The sequence below is a fragment of the Mustela nigripes genome, chromosome 7, assembly GCF_022355385.1.
Source record: "Mustela nigripes isolate SB6536 chromosome 7, MUSNIG.SB6536, whole genome shotgun sequence".
Lineage (NCBI taxonomy): Eukaryota > Metazoa > Chordata > Mammalia > Carnivora > Mustelidae > Mustela > Mustela nigripes.
This window is the reverse complement of record NC_081563.1, coordinates 116,475,536-116,489,776: the sequence shown is the minus strand read 5'-3', so window position 1 is coordinate 116,489,776 and position 14,241 is coordinate 116,475,536. Positions and strand designations below refer to the sequence as shown.

The 14,241-nt window shown below is 39.8% G+C and overlaps 1 protein-coding gene across 1 annotated transcript in view; it reads right to left on the bottom strand.

Annotated features, from left to right (window-relative positions):
• Positions 1–13,510, bottom strand: part of ASIP (agouti signaling protein) — a 74,148-nt gene extending 60,638 nt beyond the window's left edge. The window contains exon 1 of the mRNA XM_059407966.1: positions 13,150–13,510. The gene's annotated coding sequence lies outside the window, so the exon portion shown is untranslated. The remainder of the gene's footprint in view (positions 1–13,149) is intronic.
• Positions 13,511–14,241: the final 731 nt, after the last annotated feature.

Sequence of the window (14,241 nt, the reverse complement as noted above, 5' to 3'; positions counted from 1 at the left end):
AAATATGCTTAATGGTACCTGGAACCATCAATGTCAAAATTTAACTAGGCAATTACGACCTCAAATTATATCCATAAATTCTACCAAAGTAACTATTGCACCTGTTAGTGAGAGGAAAAAAATGTTACAGCAATCTGTTTCGTTCCTCAAACAGTGGGCCGGACTTGGTGCCATGGCTGTTCTCTTAATCACAGCTAACATACTAATGTTACGTTGGGTGTGTGGCCATGTCCGTCGCAATCAACGACAATAACACCTCATGGTTCAAGCCATGATGGCTCTTGAAGCTGGTACCTCCCCCCAGATATGGCTAAGTATGCTAGATCGGTAGTCAAAGACGGGTAAGACTGATCCCACACCATAGCAACCTAAGACAGGGGCTCTTCGACCAGGGAGAGTACCCGATGACGGGTAAGCATGTGTGCTGAGGATTGGCAACCTAAGACAGGCACGATCTCAGCCATTATAAATAAATAAAAAAGGGGGAGATGTCGGGAGCCAGTACAGGAGGCCTACTATAAGAGCTGTAAGGGACTGAATATGATTGGCTGTTCATTTAGGTCCACTCACACGGGAGGTACATGAGCACTGCGGTGATTGGCTAGGCGGGTTAAGCTGCCGGGTGTATATATGCTTGAATGTACTTGTAGAGGGGCGGGCCCGCCGGGAGCCAGGCCGCGCCACGCCGGCTGGAGGGGGCTGCAGCCCGGACCATGGTGGTGGCGGCGGCAGCAGCGGTGGCGGGCGCCGAGGGGCGGCGCGTGGCCCTGGAGGCGGCGGCAGCGCCCGAGCGGGGCAGCGGAGCTGCGTGCTATGCTGCGCCAGAGGGGGAAGAAGATAAAAAGAAGCCATTAAAGAAGTTTGCCTCCACGCGTGTCTCCATGTCGTTCTTGCGGGCCGAGAGTGACATTGGTTCTTTCCACAGTTTGGCGACTGTGGCCATTGCTGCTATAAACGTTGGGGTACAGATGGCCCTTCTTTTCACATCTGTATCATTGGGGTAAATACCCAGGAGTGCAATGGCAGGGTCATAGGGAAGTTCTATTTTTAGTTTCTTGAGGAATCTCCACACTGTTCTCCAAAGAGGCTGCACCAACTTGCATTCCCACCAACAGTGTAAGAGGGTTCCCCTTTCTCCACATCCCCTCCAACACATGTTGTTTCCTGTCTTGCTAATTTTGGCCATTCTAACTGGTGTAAGGTGATATCTCAATGTAGTTTTAATTTGAATCTCCCTGATGGCTAGTGATGATGAACATTTTTTCATGTGTCTGATACCATTTGTATGTCTTCAATGGCGAAGTGTTTGTTCATATCTTCTGCTCATTTTTTTTTTTTAAGATTTTATTTATTTATCAGAGAGAGAGAAGGGGAGAGAGCGAGCACAGGCAGACAGAATGGCAGGCAGAGGCAGAGGGAGAAGCAGGCTCCCCGCTGAGCAAGGAGCCCGATGTGGGACTCGATCCCAGAACGCTGGGATCATGACCTGAGCCGAAGGCAGCTGCTTAACCAACTGAGCCACCCAGGCGTCCCATCTTCTGCTCATTTTTTGATATGATTATCTGTTTTGTGTGTGTTGAGTTTGAGGAGTTCTTTATAGATCCTGGATATCAACCTTTTGTCTGTACTGTCATTTGCAAATATCTTCTCCCATTCCGTGGGTTGCCTCTTTGTTTTCTTGACTGTTTCCTTTGCTGTGCAGAAGCTTTTGATTTTGATGAAGTCCCAAAACTTTATTTTTGCTTTTGTTTCCTTTGCCTTTGGAGACATATCTTGAAAGAAGTTGCTGTGGCTGATATCGAAGAGATTACTGCCTATGTTCTCCTCTAGGATTCTGATGGATTCCTTTATCAGAATTTTTTTAAAAATGTTCATCTTTAGTCATATACCATCCTTTCATTGTGTTAACCCCTACTTTTGTATATATATAAGTTCTTCTTTCTTTAAAATTTTGGGAGGTAGGGGCACCTGGGTGGCTCAGTGGGTTAAGCCTCTGCCTTTGGCTCAGGTCATGATCTCAGAGTCCTGGGATCGAGTCCCGCATCGGGCTCTCTGCTCAGCAGAGAGCCTGCTTCCCTCTCTCTCTCTCTCTGGCTGCCTCTCCGTCTACTTGTGATTTCTCTCTGTCAAATTAATAAATAAAATCTTAAAAAAAATTGGGGAGGTAGTTTCTTCTAAGAGACCAAAATACACCCAAAATCAAGTGGGTGGCTCTGTTCTATTCACCAGTCTCATTCATATATATATATATATATTTCTTTTGTTCGCCCTCTTTTTCTCCCCCCAGTTTTGGATCTCTTCAGATTTGGTAAGTGTACATTTTTCTGGAGTCTTTGTCACCCTTTTAGTGTTTTATTCTCTCATTCATATGTTCTTATCTGGATAAAATGACAAGGCAGAAAAAACTCACCAACACACACACACACAAAAGAACAAGAGGCAGTACTGATGGCTAGGGACCTAATCAATAGACACATTGGTAATATTTCAGAACTAGAGTTCAGAACAACAGTTCTCAAGGTGCTGGCTGGGCTCAAAAAAGGCATGGAAGATGTTAGAGAAACACTTTCTAGAGAAATAAAATCTCTTTTGGGAGAAAGAAAAGAACTAAAATCTAACCAAGTTGAAATTTAAAACGTTATTAATGAGATGCAATAAAAAATGGAGGCTCTTACAGCTAAGATATATGAGGCAGAAGAGAGAATTAGTAATATAGAAGACCAAATGATGGAGAATAAAGAAGCTGAGCAAAAGAGAGACAAACAGCTACTGGACCACGAGGGGAGAATTTGAGAGAGAAGTGATACCATAGGATGAAACAATATTAAAATAATTGGATTCCAGAAGAAGAAGAAAGAGAGAGAGGGGAAGAAGATATATTGGAGCAAATTATAGCAGAGAATTTCCATAATTTGGAAAAGGGAACAAGCATCAAAATCCAGGAGGCACAGAGAACCCACCCCCTCAAAAATCAGAAAAAAATAGGTTCACATCCTGTTATCTAATAGTAAAACTTACAAGTCTTAGTGACAAAGAGAAAATCCTGAAAGCACCTCAAGACAAGAAGTCTGTAACATACCATGGTAGAAATATTAGATTGGCAGCAGACTTATCCACAGAGACCTGGCAGGCCAGAAAAAAATGGCATAATATATTCAGAGCACTACATGAGAAAAATTTGCAGCCAAGAATACTATATCCAACTAGGCTATCATTGAAAATAGGAGAGATAAAAAAACTTCCAGGACAAACAAAAATTAAGAGAATTTGCAAACACCAAACCAGCCCTACAAGAATTATTGAAAGGGGGTGCTCTAAACAAAGAGAGAGCCTAAAAGTAGTAGATCAAAAAGGAACAGAGACAATATATAGTAACAGTCACCTTACAGGTAATACAATGGCTCTAAATTAATATCTTTCAATAGTTACCCTGAATGTAAATGGGCTAAATGTCCCAATCAAAAGATGCAGGGTATCATAATGGATAAAAATCAAAACCCATCAATATGCTGTTTACAAGAAAGTGAAAGACACCTCCAGATTTAAAGTGAGGGGGGTGGATAACCACTTACCATGCTAATGGACATCAAAAGAAGTCTGGGGTGGCAATCCTTATATCAGATTAATTAGATTTTAAGCCAAAGACTATAATAAGAAATGAGGAAGGACACTATACCATACTTAAAGGATCTGTCCAACAATAAGATCTAACAATTTTAAATATCTATACCCCAACATGAGAGCAGCCAAACATATAAACCAATTAATAACAAAATCAAGAAACACATTGACAATAATACAGTAAGAGTAGGGGCCTTTAACACAACCCTCACTGAAATGGACAGATCATCCAAGCAAAAGATCAACAAGGAAATATAGGCTTTAAATGACACATTGGACCAGATGGTCATCACAGATTATTCAGAACATTCCATCCCAAAGCAATAGAATACACATTCTTCTCTAGTGCACATGGAACATTCTCCAGAATAGATTACATCCTGGGTCACAAATCAGGTCTCAACCAGTACAAGAAGATTGGGATCATTCATGCATATTTTCAGACCACAATGCTCTGAAGCTAGAACTCAACCACAAGAGGAAAGTTGGAAAGAACTCAAATACATGGAGGCTAAAGAGCATCCTACTAAAGAATTAATGTGTCAACCAGGAAATTAAAGAAGAATTGAAACAATTCATGGAAACAAATGAAAATAAAAACACAACTGTTCAAAATCTGTGGAACACAGCAAAGGCAGTCCTGAGAGGAAAGTATATAGCAACACAAGCCTTTCTCAAGAAACAAGATAGGTCTCAAGTATACAACATAACCCTACACCTAAAGGAGCTGGAGAAAGAACAGCAAATAAAGCCTAAACTCGTCAGGAGAAGAGAAATCATAAAGAGCAGAGCAGAAATCAATGAGATAGAAACCAAAAAAACAATAGAACAAATCAATGAAACTAGGAGCTGGTTCTTTGAAAGAATTAGTAAGATTGATAAACCCCTGGCCAGACTTGTCAAAAAGAAAAGAGAAAGGATCCAAATAAATAATATCATGAATGAAAGAAGAGAGATCACAATCAACACCAAAGAAACACAAACAATTTTAAGATCATAATATGTTCTTATTACTCTACACCAGCAAATTTGACAATCTGGAAGAAATGGATGCATTCCTAGAGATATATAAACTACGAAAACTGAGCCAGGAAAAAAAAGAAAAGAAAAGAAAACCTGAACAGACCCATAACCAGTAAGGAGATTGAAGCAATCATCAAAAATCTCCCAACAAACAAGACCCCAGGGCCAGATGGCTTCCCAGGGGAATTCTACCAAATATTTAAAGAGGAATTAGTACCAATTGTCCTAAAACAGTTCCAAAATATAGAAATGGAAGGGAAACTTCCAAACTCATTTTGTGAGGCCAGCATTACCTTGATCCCCAAACCAGACAAAGACCCCATCAAAAAGGAGAATTATAGACCAATACTCTTGATGAACACAGATGCAAAAATTCTCACCAAAATACTAGCCAAGAGGATCCAACAGTACATTAAAAGGATTATTCACCACAACAAACTGGGATTTATTCCTGGGTTGCAAGTCTGGATCAACATCTGCAAATCAATCAACATGATACAGTACATTAATAAAAGAACCATATGATACTCTCAACAGATGCAGAAAAAGTATTTGACAAAGTACAGCATCCATTCTTGATCAAAACTCTTCACAGGATAGGGATAGAGAGTACACACCTCAATAACATCAAAGCCATCTATGAAAAACCCACACCAAATATCATTCTCAATGGGGAAAAACTGACAGCTTTTCCCCTAAGGTCAGGAACATAGGAGGGATGTCCACCATCACCACTGCTATTCAACATAGTACTAGAAGTCCTAGCTTCAGCAATCAGACAACAAAAATAAATAAAAGGGATCCAAATCAGCAAAGAAGTCAAACTCTCACTCTTTGCAGATGATATGACACTTTTTGTGGAAAACCCAAAAGACTCCACCCCCAAAACCGCTAGAACGCATACAAGAATTCAGTAAAATGGCAGGATATAAAATCAATACACAGAAATTGGTTACATTTGTATGCACCAACAACAAGACAGAAGAAAGAGAAATTAAGGAGTCGATCCCATTTACAAATGTACCCAAAACCATAAAATCCCTAGGAATAAATCTAACCAAAGAGGCAAAGAACCTGTACTCGGAAAACTATAGAATACATGGAAGAAACTAAGAAAGACACAAAGAAATGGGGGGAAAAAAAGCCATTTCATGCTCATGGATTGGAAGAACAAATATTGTGAAAATGTCTATGCTACTTAAAGCAATCTACACATTTAATGCAATCCCTATCAAAATACCATCAGTTTTTTTCAAAGAAATGGAAGAAGTAATCCTAAAATTGTATGGAACCAGAAAAGATCCCAAATAGCCAGAGGAATGTTGAAAAGAAATGCCAAAGTTGGTGGTATCACAATTCCTGAATTCAAGCTCTATTACAAAGCTGTCATCATCAAGACAGTATGGTACGGTCACAAAAACAGATACATAGATCCATGGAACAAAACAGAGAGCCCAGAAATGGACCCTCAACTCTGTGGTCAACTAATCTTTGACAAAGCAGGAAAGAATGTCTAATGGAAAAAAGAAAGTCTCTTCAACAAATGGTGTCAGGAAAATTGAACAGCCAATACAGAAGAATGAAACTGGACCATTTCCTTACACCACACACAAAAACAGACTCAAAATGGATGAAAGATCTCAATGCGATACAAAAAACCCATCGAAATCCTTGAGAAGAACATAGGCAGCAACCTCTTCAACTTCAGCCACAGCAACTTCTTCCTAGAAACAAAGGCAAGAGAAGCAAGGGCAAAAATGAACTATTGGGACTTCATCAAGATCAAAAGTTTTTGCACAGCAAAGGCACAGTCAACAAAACCAAAAGACAACTGACAGAATGGGAGAAGATATTCACAAATGACATACCAGATAAAGAGCTAGGATCTACAATCTATAAAGAACTTATCAAACTCAACACCCAAAGAGTAAATAATCCAATCAAGAAATGGGAATAAGCATGATACGCTCTAGTTCCATCCACATTGTCGCAAATGGCAAGATTTCATTTCTTTTGATGGCTGCATAGTACTCCATTGTGTATATATACCACATCTTCTTTATCCATTCATCTGTTGATGGACATCTAGGTTCTTTCCATAGTTTGGCTATTGTGGACATTGCTGGGGGTTAAGGGGGTGGGAGAAGAATAAATGAAACAAGATGGTACTGGGAGGGAGACAAACCATAAGTGACTCTTAATCTCTTAAAACAAACTGAGGGTTGCTGGGGGAAGGGGGGTTGGGAGAAGGGGGGTGGGATTATGGACATTGGGGAGGGTATGTGCTTTGGTGAGTGCTGTGAAGTGTGTAAACCTGGTGATTCACAGACCTGTACCTCTGGGGATAAAAATATATGTTTATAAAAAATAAAAAAAATTAAAAATTAAAAAAAAAAGAAATGGGCAGAAGACATGAATATCCATTTCTACAAAGAAGACATCCAGATGGCCAACAGATACATGAAAAAGTACTCAACGTCACTCAGCATCGTGGAAATACAAATCAAAACCACAATGAGATACCACCTCACATGAGTCACAATGGCTAAAATTAACAAGTCACAAAATGACAGATGTTGGAGAGGATGCAGAAAAAAGGGAAACTCTCCTACTCTGTTTGTGGGAATGCAAGCTGGTACAGCCACTTTGGAAAATAGCAAGGAGGTTCCTCAAAAAGTTGAAAATAGAGCTACCCTATGACCTAGCAATTGCACTACTGAGTATATACCCCAAAGATACAAATGTAGTGATCCAAAGGGGCATGTGCACTCAAATGTTTATAGCAGCAATGTCCACAATAGCCAAACTATGGAAAGAACCTAGATGTCCATCAACAGATGAATGGATAAAGATGTGGTATATATATATATATATACAATGGAATAAAAAAAAAATCCCAGGAGGGCTTTGTTTTCTGGTGGAATTTGAAAAGTTATTCTAAACTTTATGTGGAAATGCAGAAGTTTAAGAATAGTCAATACAATTTTGGGGAACACCAGAAAAGAAGATATTTTATCATGTATAATAATTGTAACAGTATGGAATTGGCACAAAGACAAACTAACAGACTAGTAGAAAAGAACAGACATTCCAGAACCAGATTCACATATAAACAAATGGTTAATTATAAAAGTGAGGAATTAACAGTCTTTTCAGTACATGATGCTGGGTCAATTGGATATCTATAAAGAAAAAAAGAAAGAGGGGCGCCTGGGTGGATCAGTGGGTTAAAGCCCCTGCCTTCGGCTCAGGTCATGGTCCCAGAGTCCTGGGATCGAGCCCCGCATCGGGCTCTCTGCTCAGCAGAGAGCTTCCTGCTTCCTCCTCTCTTTCTGCCTGCTTCTCTGCCTACTTGTGATCTCCGTCTGTCAAATAAATAAATAAAATCTTTAAAAAAAAAAAAAAAAAGAAGAAGAAGAAGAAAGGAAAAGGAAATTTCACATTGTGCCATACCTCAAAATCAATTCTAGGTGAATAGCACTGTCAGGTTATTTTGCCACTAGCCATGATTAATTAATTGTGGTTCATAAACAATGAATCTTGGAACGTGAAAAAAAAATTAAGATGTTAGAAAAAATAAAATAAAGTGAGTAAAATTTAAAATTTAGTGTATCAGACATACTAGCCACATTTCAAGTGCCCAAGAGCCCCATGTGGCTAGTAGCTAGCCATGAAACATACTGGACAGCATAGCTACAGAACAGTTCCATCATTGCAGAATATTCTACTGGACAGCACTGTTCTAGAAGAAGTCATAAGAGAATATCTTCATGAACTTAGGTAAGCAAAAATGTCTTAAATAGAATTTTTTAAAAAAAGATCTTAACTATAAAAGAAAAGCTGGAGTAACTGGACCTCATTAAAATCAGAAACTCCTTTTCAAAATATAACACTATAAAGAGTGAAAATACAAGCCACAAAATGGGATAAGAGTCAGGATGACGGTGAGTACAAGTGAAGTGTATATCAAGGTGGCTTGGATATAAATTTTTATGGCAGTGCCCAAAACTCAGTAATCAAGACAAGCGAGATATTAATGCAATATGTTAAAAAATCGTAGTTAATGCAAAAAATTCCCATGATGAACAAAATATCAAAATTTTAAATAAAGTATCAGTATTTCTGATGTTTTCTTTTACCTCAAGCTCCAGTATGACTTGATAGCATTATGGGAAATGATATTTGCAACATGTACACAAGAAGTATCTATAATATTTAAAGAACTCTTATAGATCAATAAAAGTGTCAGATAATCCCACAGAAGAAACAGGCTCAAGAATTAATGATATTTCATGAGCAAGATATCCAAGTGGCCAATAAATATATTAAAAAATGTTCAACTTTGTTAGTCATCAAGAAAATTTAAATTAAAAACAATAGCATTACACAATATACCCACCAAAATGGCTAAATGTAAAAGACAGACAATACCAAATGTTGATATGGATGTAGAAAAAACAGAAGTCTCAGACATGACTGGTGTGAGTGTAAAATGATTTTGGACTTTTGAAAAGGACTTTGGAAGACTAGCAGTGGCTATTAAGGCAGAACTTACATATGTTCTGTGACTCAGCAATTTTACTTCTAGATAACTCAATAGGAATGTACTCATACATTCATCAAAAAATTGCTCAAGAATGTTCCTAGTAGCAGAGTGCCTAGGTGGCTCAGTGGGTTAAAGCCTCTGCCTTCAGCTCAGGTCATAATCCCAGGGTCCTGGGATGGGCCCCACATTGGGCTCTCTGGAGACCGCTTCCCTCTCTCTGCCTGTCTCTAAGCCTACCTGTGATCTCTGTCTGTCAAATAAATAAAATCTTTAGAAAAAAAAAGAATGTTCCTAGTAGCACTGTTCGTAACAGTTTTCAATTGGAAATCTAACCATCCACCAATAAGGAATGAATAAACACACTATGGCATATTAGTTCACGAAATACTATACAACATTGAGAATAAACAAAATATGACTATGTAAAGTAACAAATTTTACAAACCAATATTAAACAATAGAAGTCATAACATTTAAAAAGTACATAAACAAGCAAAACTTAAATATGGTGTTAGAAGTCAGTCAGTGGTTAAGGGGGCTTTGGGTGCTGATAATGTCCTATTTCTGTTTGTTTGTTTGTTTGTGTTAAGATTCATCCATCTATCTTAGAGAAAGAGAGAGGGAGTGTGTACATGCGTGTGTGCTGGGGGAGGGGCAGAAGGAGAGAAGCAGATGCCCTGCTGAGCAAGGGGCACCAAGCCGAACACGGGAGCTCAGTCTCACTACCCTGAGATCACAACCTGAGCAAAATCAAGAGTCGGATGCCCAACCCACGGAGATACCCAAGTGCCCCTTGTCCTATTTCTATATTTAGGTTCTGGTTTCCTGGGTATGTTCACATGGTAGAGACTTCTTTGTTCAATAAAAACAAAAAAATCTTCAATGAAAGCTTTACTTAAAAGAAAAGTATTTCCGGACCATTCAGGAACCCAGGGAAGAGGAAGATGAAGATTTTAAAAAATTAAGCAATGACATGTGGTAGCCATTAGCTACCACAATGTACTTTCTCTGCCTAACCCAGCTCTCTCTACCCCAGCGAAGGCAGTTACTTTTGGTTGTCATCTTACCCACAAGCATCCTTGTAAGTAGGGGAAGCTAGTCTTCATTTTCCCATTGGATGCACAGGATGGTAGCCTTGAGCAAGTCAATGACTAGATTAAAGTCTCCCAGTTAGATAGGCACAGATGCAGTACCAAAAACTGGCCCCCTAATTTCACCTCCTGGGCTTTGTGAGCTGCTACTCCTGTGAGCCAGGTCACCTGACCACTCTGAGGCTAGGCTCTAAGTTAGGAAAGCCTTAATTAGGGTTCAGTGAGTTTTTCTCTGTGTCCTTAATTTATAGTGACGGCAAAGATGGGGATGGCTTCCTAATTTATTTCAGTTGAACAGACCTAAAGCAGATATCCAGTCAGTTATTGCTGTGTACACTTCCCTGGAAGCAAATGGTCAGGTGGTGTGGCTATAGAACATAAGGAGACAATTTTAAATAACCACTTTTCTCCCTTCTAAAAGCCCAATTACTGACTATGGAATGAGGCCTGGTGGCACTTAAAAGCAGAATAAATCAAAGGAAGAGTAAAACACATAACACGTGGGATCCCGTCTGTAAGGACTGTTTCTAAACAGAATAGAGTCCTACTTTTCATCCTTTCATCTTTAAACAAGATTCAAATTGTGATTCAGAATGAATTTTTGTTTTTTAAAATTTTTTATTTTTTATTAACATATAATGTATTATTAGCCCCAGGGGTACAGGTCTGTGAATCACCAGGTTTTTGCACTTCATAGCACTCGCCATAGCACATACCCTCCCCAATGTCCATAATCCAACCACCCTCTCCCTACCCACCGCCCACCCCCAGCAACCCTCAGTTTGTTTTGTTAGATTAAGAGTCTCTCATGGTTTGTCTCCCTCCCAATCCCATCTTGTTTCATTTTTTCCCTCCCTACCCCCCAAGCCCCCCATGTTGCCTCTCAAATTCTTCATATCAGGGAGAACATATAATTGTCTTTCTCTGATTGACTTATTTCACTCAACAGATGAATGGATATAGAATGTTTTGAACTTAGTACTTTTACTTCAAGCTGATTCAAAGAGACTTGAATATATATATATATAAACTCTGTAAGCAAGGGTTTGGGGAACAGATGGAGACAGAACTGATGGCTATCTAGGAGGCAATTTATGGCTGAATCCTGCCTTGTGGGACCATTAGCGGGGCTTATGGAACTCTCTGCCCTCTGCCATGCCCCCATTTTTCTTCTTTTTCCTCAGAATAGCTGCTTTATGAACAACACACAGATCTTTAAGGGATGGAGCAACCACTTTGGCCCCCAAACTCAGCTACACAGGTATTTCAGTTGGATACCTCTAACTTTACAGTTCCTTCCGATGTCATCCCCCGAATCGGAATAAATCTTCCCTACACAAGTGAAGACAGTTTTGTCTCAAATAATAATCTATTTCTTTGTGTGTATTTTCCTCTCTGAATTTTTTTTTTTTAATTTCAATCAAAGATGATACCCTGGGCGCTTCCACTCAACCCCTCTCTGATCTTTTTGGTTCTTATTTTGTATTTCTCTTTTATAAGAACTCTTCTCTCTTTTGGACCAGCATCAAGGCTCTGGATCTTTATCTCTTTTGCCCAACTCTGAACACTTGGCTTCTTTCCTTCCTGGTGCCGGGCTGTAACAGCTTACTGTTACAGAGAATGCTTACTCATACTTACTTACTTATTGGAATAAATAAACATTCATAGCAAAACTAAGAGATGGCAAGTTTTATGTTATTTTAACTTTTGAGATTCCTCCAGTTGGTCTTAAAGAACCAGAAGGAGTCCTTTTCCAGAAAGACTGCATTCTAACCCAAGGCCACTTCCACAAAATGAGGGTTATGCACTCGATAGTAAAACACCCAATTAAAAGTAATTGTCTAATTCTGAGTTATACATTTCTTTATATTGTTGCATTTTCAGAGCTCCAAAACAACAGAATCCTGTATGTGGTTTCCTAGACCACAGATCTGCCTTTCCAAGCCTAACCTGACAGGTACTGAAACCAAATACTTCAACCAACAATTTACTTCTTTTGAGGTAAGGGTTGATCTCTTTTTCCCATCTGCCTGACAGGATGTTTGAGTGATCAAATCAAAAGGCTATAGTGTCCCCCCCCCCAACCATTCCTGGTAATTACCTTTGCATGGGGCCTTCCTGATGAGGATTGTGCCCAGAGTGAAGCCATCGATCGGTGTTAGTGTCCCGATCCTTAATGAGATCCCTGTGGCTTAAGCAGAAGAGATGCAGATACGCTCCTTACCTTCAATGTGAATCAGTCTTTTCCCTTATTTTCAGAGCAGTCTGGCCAAAGGAACTATTTCATTCTCCGGGTTCGGCTTGATTGGGAGATTTTTAACTTCCCAGTGGTTGTTCCAGGGTCTGGTTCCATTACTCCCTGGACTTGCTCTTCATATTATCTGTGTTTTCCACTCATTGCAACATGGCTGCTCCCTCCATGAGGGTTCTTCTTTCCTACATGTATCTCAATAGAGCTCCCAGTTCTGACACAGTGAAGGGTAGAGACCTGAAGCCTTCTCTTCTCTGATGCAATCTCACCTACCTGTCTACAAGGTGTGATGGTGGCCAGTTGCTTTTACAGTAATTAGGTGCTTAGCTATTTAGAAAAATTCTGCACACAAATAAGAAACTGTGATTCCAAAACTCCAATTAGTGAAATGTGCCAGGCAAAATTCATCTAGGCACCAAGGGCTTGGGAAAATTTTTACTATAGAAGAAACAAACAAACAAAAAATAGAAGAAGATGAAAAGGAAGGAAAGAGAAAGAGGAAGGAGGAGGAGGAGAAAAAATTGAGTCTACAGATATCCCAAGCATAGATAGTGTACTATATCAAAACACCCGCTGAGAAAGAGAAAGAAATTTCTTCTTCCCACACCGGGGCTCACCTCTCACTATACAGGGCCCTGTCCCAGGAGTCGTCAGTAGCAGCTCTCTGTGGTCAAGAACAGATAATTCCAGGTCAAAAAGAAGGGTTCTGAAATCAAGATGTTTTTAGATCAATGATTCTCCAAGTGAATCCAGGGATCTCTGGTGGGTCCGCAAAGATTGTTCCGATTGTTTTGTGGGCTGGGTCAAAACGCAAGGCGGAGAAGTGTGTGCGGCGGTTTTTTTGGTTTTGTTTTGTTTTCCTTTGAAACAGATTTTCCACTGAGGATTTCAATCAAAACTTAAAAGCACCAAAACAAGCATGTCTAAAGAGAGCTACAAATAATTGACAGGAATTCAGCAAAAAATCTCAAAAATGTTTTCTTTTGTTTGCTGGCTTATTTATTTAATCTACTAAACAGGTAAGACTCTTTTGTCCTGCTCAAATAAGTAGTCTGAGGACTATATATCTTAAGACTCACCAGTCCAGATGAAAAAAAACCTTGCAAAGCACACCTTTCTGAGGGGAGGGAAGTCAGGTCCTTTCTTCCCTGTTTCCCATTTTCCAGTGTCATTTACTTCCTGGTCCTCTCCAAGCTCTGCTTTTTAGTTCAATGCCCACTTCCCTGAAGTTGGAAGCGGCCGCTGCCAGAAAGAACCCTTTTCTGCTTCTTCCACAGCTGTCTTTACTCAGGCTTCCCTTTCAGGGAGCAGGAGCTCAGGTGTGGCGTAAAGGGGACGTCAGCTGAGGCTGTAGCTTAGGAAGATCTGCTCCACACCAAAAGTTAACCCCAGTGGAGCCTGAATTGCTGGAGAGGACTTTTTGAGTTACCTGCTGGCTCAGTTATTAGCCATAAAGCATGACAAAGCTACCAGGCCATGAGATAAAATTTAGTATTTATGGCTAGGTCTGCCTTTCCCTCTCCAACGGAGCAACGTGCACGTTCAGCTGTTTGTTGGACCAATTTGCACAACCGTATCTCTTAGAAGGATTTCAAAAGAGGCTGTCTACCCTATAGGTAAATGGTGTGGAAGCTGTAAATTGGAATGGACTTGGACACTGCTAATTGGATTTTGCTGAAGTATTTGCAATATTATTCACCTATCTGTTT